Raw genomic sequence first — 6,312 nt, 5'->3', positions numbered from 1 at the left:
ATCCAGTTTGCAAGCACAATGCATGCATGTGCTACCAGACCTAGGCAGTGGGTGTTTCAGCTCCCTTGGAATTCAGTTGAAACAGTGAAACACCACTAGGTCAAACCAGTTTGAGTCAAAATGTCCCTTAGTGTCCTGTGTCCTTCCACACCCACACCAGGTTCCACCCTGCTAGATAGAAAATTCGATTCTGGTTTATTCTAAGCAGCCCAAGATAAATTTATGTCCCCACTGAGAGTCGGCGATAGAAGGGGAGGAGAGGCAAACCCTTAGAGACCAGTACAGGAAGACACAACCCAGCACATCAGAGCTCGCTGGCAAAAACAGCATCAGCCTCATCCCAACCCCTCGCTGGGGTACTCTAGGCGGGCCTCCACTGTGACCACTCCCTCAGGTTCTCTGTGGGGGATTCTAGGTGGGGCTCCTCACTGGGGAATTCTAGGTGGGGCGCCATGCTGACCCCGCCCTCAGCCCCTCACTGGGGGATTCTAGGCAGGGGCTCCATCCCTGTCCCCAAAGTTCCTTTTGGTTTCTTAGAGAGAGTGTCTAGGTTATCCAGGCTGGCCTCCTGTCTCTGCCTCTCTAGTAGTAGGATGACTGGTCTGTGCCAAGAGTCCCAAATTCACCCCCATTTTGCCTACAGTTTATATAATGAGGAATCCCAGCATTTAGGGATTTCACACAGCCACTGTCACTCAAGGTTGTATGACAGTCTCCACCTGCAGCAGCAGGCTTCTTTCTTGCTCCTGATTGGAGGTGTCACATGTCCAAAAGCACCAATGAGGTAGTCCACGGTCACTTGTTGCTTCCAGATTAGAAGGAAGAACTGAGTCTTGGAAACAAAGACTGGTCTCCTTCTTTGTGTTAAGTAGATGTAGGGTTTTCCTCAGACACACACATCCAAGCAGCATTAGGTGAGATTTAGTGAGGGTTTTATTTGCTTTTTGATTTTGTTTTGTTGTTTTCCAGACAGGGTTTGTGTGTATAGCCCTGGCTGTCCTGGAACTCACTCTGTAGACCAGGCTGGTCTCGAACTCACAGAAATCTGCCTGCCTCTGCCTCCTGAGTGCGGGAATTAAAGGCCATGTTTTTGTTTTGTTTTTGAGACAGACTCTCATTTTCTCTCCTAGGCTGATGGAAAACTCATAGTAATCCTTCTGTATCGGGTTCCTGAGGGTTGGCAATCCAGGCATTTGTTACCAGGCCCAGTTTAACAATTCCCCTTTGTCTTTCTTCCTCATGGTCACATTCATTTGATTGCTTATTATTTATCGTTGCTGTATGTACATATATACACTCTGTGTGTCTGTCTCTCTGTGAGTGTGGAGGTCAGAGTCAACTTGTGGGAGTGCTTTCTTTCTACCACGTGGACCTCGAATCAAACTCGGGGCCCCAGGCTTCCCCTACCCACAGAACAGTCTTTTTTTATTGTTGGTTTTGTTTTGTTTGTGTTTTTGAGATAGAGCCTCATGAGCACAGGCTAACCTGGAACTCAGTATGTGGTTGGGGATGACCTTGAACTTCTGATCTTCCCACCTCCAGCTCCCCAAGGCTGGGACCACAGGCAAGTGTCGACACACCTGGGTCAATAATTTTGTTTCTTGATCTCCCTGCTAATCCCCCCGAAGAAAGTTCCAGCATTTCAGTGGGCGGCTGAGAGGGCAAGCTTCCATTTGTTGAAGTTCTTTCTGCCTAGAAATAAATCGTCCTGGGAGGTTAGGAATTAATGTATTCTGTAGTTAGTTTATTTTTAATAAACTACCCATTGTGGGCTCGGGGCGTGGGAGATTCTCACAGATCGCCCCGCTCGGACGCCCACGGGCAGATGGAAATAAGCATGCTAGCTAGGTCATTTAGCAAGCTAGTCACTCGGGTAGGCTCCCCGCATTCTGTCCTGTTCTTACCCCAGAGAGGAGCATTTTGGGTAGACACAGAAATCACGAAGTCATCCTAAGCTTGACCTACAGCCACAGAGTCAAATGAGATGGCTCGCCTCTCATCCCAGCCCAGGGGAGCAGTGCTCTGTGTTTACAGCCAGACCTTGCTACCGGCTGGGACCTGTTCTCCAAAGGGGTAGGGCTGCAGCTGGGGCTGGGGCGGAGGAGGGGTGCGGGCTGGGGTGAGGAGCAGCTTCTGCTGGTCCTGGGGACCTGGGCTCCCTTGCCAGCACCCACGTGGTGTGTAAATCCAGCTCCAGCATAGCGGAGCCCCCTCCTGGCCTCTGACGGTACTGCACACTCGTAGCATAAACTCACACATACACAGATGTAAGAATAAAAAGAGGGCTGGAGAGATGGCTCAGGGGTTACCAGAGGTCCTGAGTTCAATTCCCAGCAACCACATGGTGGCTCACAACCATCTGTAATGTAATCTGGTGCCCTCTTCTGGCATGCACTGTATACATAATAAATAAATACATCTTTAAAAAAAAGAATAAAAAGAAATAGATTTTGCCAGGTAGTAGTGGTGCACAACTTTAATACCAGCACGCGCGGGGTAGAGGCAGGTGGATCTCTGTGAGTTCGAGGCCAGCCTGGTCTACAGAGTGAGTTCCAGAATAGCCAGAGCTACACAGAAACCCTGTCGAGAGTGGGGGAAAGGGAGAGGGGAGAGGGGAGGAGAGGGGGAAAGGAGAGGGGAGAGAGAAATTTTAATTGAGGGTATGACATCAATTCCAGTGTCTCACCTAGTGGGTGAGATCATGTGATCCAGGCCTGGTCAATGAGCTCTGAATGGGGGTGGGGGAGCTTGGTGGGGGTACAAATGGGGAAGGAGTGGTTTTAATTCTCCAATTTCAGCACATTCTAAGCCTGACTTTCCTCTCTCTCCCTCGATGTCTCCTCTCTATCTCGTGTAGCCCAGGCTGGCCTCAAAGTCACTGACTCCTGATTGATTCTCCTGCTTCCAACTCCAGGGCCCTGAGATACTATGTTCTGCTAGTGAAGGAACCCAGGGCCTCCTCAGGGCTATGCAAGTGATCATATTTTGGGTTTTCTGTTGTTGTTGTGGGTCTCACTGTGTATCCCTGGCTGTCCTGGAATTCTCTCTGTAGCCCAGGCTGGCCTCGAACAAAGAGATCCACTTGCCGCTGTCTCTGGCTCCCGGGTGCTGGGATTAAGTGTGCACCACCACCGCCTGGCTTAACTGTGTTTACTCTTATTTTATGGGCATGAGCGACTGTGCATCATATGCGTTCCAGTACAGTGGGGGCCAGAAGATGAGATCAGATCCCCTGAAACTGGAGTTACAGTTGGTTATGAGCTTCCATGTGGTGTTGGGAATCGAACCTGGATCTTCTGCAAGAGCTGCAAGGGTTTTAACTGTTGAGCTGTCCCTCCAGCCGGGGAGTCAAGATTTGCAAACAGGTTGTGTTTGCTTGAAAGAAGATGGAGCAGTGTGGTGATTTGAATGAAAGTGGACTCTGAAATAAGTGGCACTATTAGGAGATGTGGTCTTGCTGGAGGAAGTATGTCACTGGGGAGGTGGGCTTTGAAGTCTCATATATGCTCAAGCCATGCCTGTCTACTTACTGGTGCCTTCTGATCAAGGTGTAGCCAGCACCATGCCCCCCTGCTCCCCACCATGATCAGAGTGGACTAGCCCTCTGAAACTGTAAGCCGCCACCTCAATTAAATGTTTTCCTTCAAAAGCGTTGCTGTGTCCAAAGAGAATCCTCGCCTTTGTCTGAGCGCAGACCCTGCCGCTGTCTCTTTCTTGTGTCAGACACCTGTCCCAGCCATTTCCAATAGCAGACACGCGCGAGTGGATTCATCCCCGAGCGTCCACACCGGAGGACTACGCAGCCACGAGCAAGAGGGATGCTCTCACACCGAAGCATGGAGGGAACATCCGTCCACATAGCGTGGGACTCCATGACAGGGAGTGACGGGGGAGGGGGGTTTAGGAGACTCCTGAGTTGTCAGGGGGATTATGGTGCCAGGGCCTGGGGAGGAGACAAGTTGGTGTGGATGAGGAGGAAGTGGGGAACAGTGTCTACACAGAGCTGTGATAGAGAAATGTCAACTAAAGGGCAAATTTTAGCTCCATAACAAAACACTCCCCTGAGCTTGGCTGATGTTTTTCTTCTGCTTTCTCGGATCTTCTTCCGCACTTCCAACCCCACCTCGTCCCCAGGGCCTTCAAAAAGCCCTGCTGCATGCAGATAGAACCTTCACCCCTGCAGTCCATGCAACGGAAGGCATGTGGTCACTGTGGCCTTCACTTGGAGTGGCCACTGCTGTCTGTGTGCAGTCTTCTCCCCTCCCCCAACACACACACAAAACAGCGGATCTCCATGCCCTCGCCCAGTAAAGCCAGAGATGAATCTTTACGGTCAAGGTCCTAAGGAGCAGGCTCCACCCAATGACAACCCCGCCTTTCCCATCTCTGCCCATTCCCCATCCTAACCCTGCCCTAAGCAACCCCATCCTCTGTCCCTCCCTCAACCCTGCTTCAGCCCCGCCCATCAAACCCCAGCCCCTCCACTTAGCCCATCCGCTCGCCCTTAGACCCACCCAGCCCTGCCTTTCATCCCACCCTCACCCCTCACCCCCCCAACTCGCCTAGTCCCAACATTAGCCCCGCCCGCCATCCCACCTTCAGCCCCACTCCTATGCTCCCCTCCATCACCCATCCTCAGCTCCTCCCTCAGGTCACCAGCCCCGCCTTTAATCCCCGCCCTCACCCGTTCACCCCACCCTCAACACTGTGGGCCCCATCCTTAGCCCTCAGCCCTTTCCAGTGTGTAACACACACCCAGCCCCAGTCCCCACCCTCAGAGCCCCCTTCCCTGTCACATCACCACCCCGGTCCCTCCCAGGCAGTGACAACTCTTGGATGTAACCTTAGTCTCCCATGTGCCAGATGACAGGCATGAGTTTCTGTGACTAGCCATGCAGCCTCGGGTTCTCATGGTTGTGTGGCCCCTCACCCTCCCACTGCGGTGTCCCACTTGCATGTTTTCACGGTAGAGGCCACATGCCTCAGGCATTGTATCTGTCCTACTTAGGTGGGTTTTTTTGGGGGGTGGGGGGGTTGAGACAGGGTTTCTCTGTGGCTTTGGAGGCTGTCTTGGAACTTGCTCTGTAGACCAGGCTGGTCTTGAACTCACATAGATCCGCCTGCCTCTGCCTCCCGAGTGCTGGGATTAAAGGAGTGCGCCACCAACGCCCCGCCAGGTTTTATTTTTATTTTATTTTATTTTTATCAACTTGACACAGCCAGAATTGAGGAAACTCAACTGAGAAAATATTTCCATCAGATTGGCCTGTGGCAATTGATTGCAAAGGTCTGCCCACAATGTATGATGCCACCCCTGAGCTGGCAGTCTGGGTGCACAAGAAAATTAGCTGCGGGGTGTGGTGGGTGTGGTGGGGCACCCCTTTAATCCCAGTACTTGGGAGGCAGAGGCAAGTGGATCTTGGTGCGTTTGAGACCCAGCTGGTCTACATGGTAAATTCTAGGACAGCCAGGGCTGGCTACGCAGTGAGACACTCTTTTGAAAAACAAATAAATGTTAAGTTGAGCAGCCAGGAGGAACAGCAGCACTCCTCCACAGCCTCTGCCTCAGCTCCTGCCTCCAGGTTCCTGCCCTGATGTCCTTCATGATGGACTGGGAGGTGAAGTATAAGGCAAACAGACACTGTCCTCCCCAAGCTGGTTTTGGTCACTGTGTTTGTCCCATGAGAAACCACATTAGAGATGAGACTGATGCAGTCCCTTGAGGCATTGAGGACACTGTACCCGGTTCTCAGCGAAGCATCCCGGGCCCTGGAGATGCTGAGCAGTGGTCCCATGTCACCCACTCAGTGCAGGAGCATCTCGCTTGGTGACAGCCACCATGTCCCTAGACCCAGCCCAGGTCTCACCCTGCCATGTTCCACAGTCCTTTTCCTGAGGACCCTCATTTAAGTGAGCATGTTATTGTTAATGTAATAGTACTCCACTTGTGGTGTGTCTGCCCCTGTACTTGGGGGAAGCTGAAGCAGAATTGCCTCCAGTTCCAGGCCAGCTGGGGCTACTTGAGATTGAATCTATCTAAAAGAGAAACAGAGCTCACACAAAGGTGTCAGAAAACACATCTCAGCCCTCAGGAGACAAAGGCAGGGGGAATCAGGAGTTCAAGGTCATCTCCCAAGATGTGAAATGAGTTCCTGTAGTAGGAATCTTCTTTGAACTGCCAATCAGTTCCCAAATAAGGACACAGAGACTTATTATTCACTGAATTCTCTGTCCGGCTAGCTCTTTTCAACTGACTTTAACCTGTTTCTTTTTACGCTTTGCCTCGGGGCTTTTTACTTTTCTTTCATTCTG

This window comes from Cricetulus griseus, chromosome 5 (genome assembly GCF_003668045.3).
Source record: "Cricetulus griseus strain 17A/GY chromosome 5, alternate assembly CriGri-PICRH-1.0, whole genome shotgun sequence".
Lineage (NCBI taxonomy): Eukaryota > Metazoa > Chordata > Mammalia > Rodentia > Cricetidae > Cricetulus > Cricetulus griseus.
The sequence above is the reverse complement of the archived record's forward strand: the minus strand, read 5'-3'. Positions refer to the sequence as shown.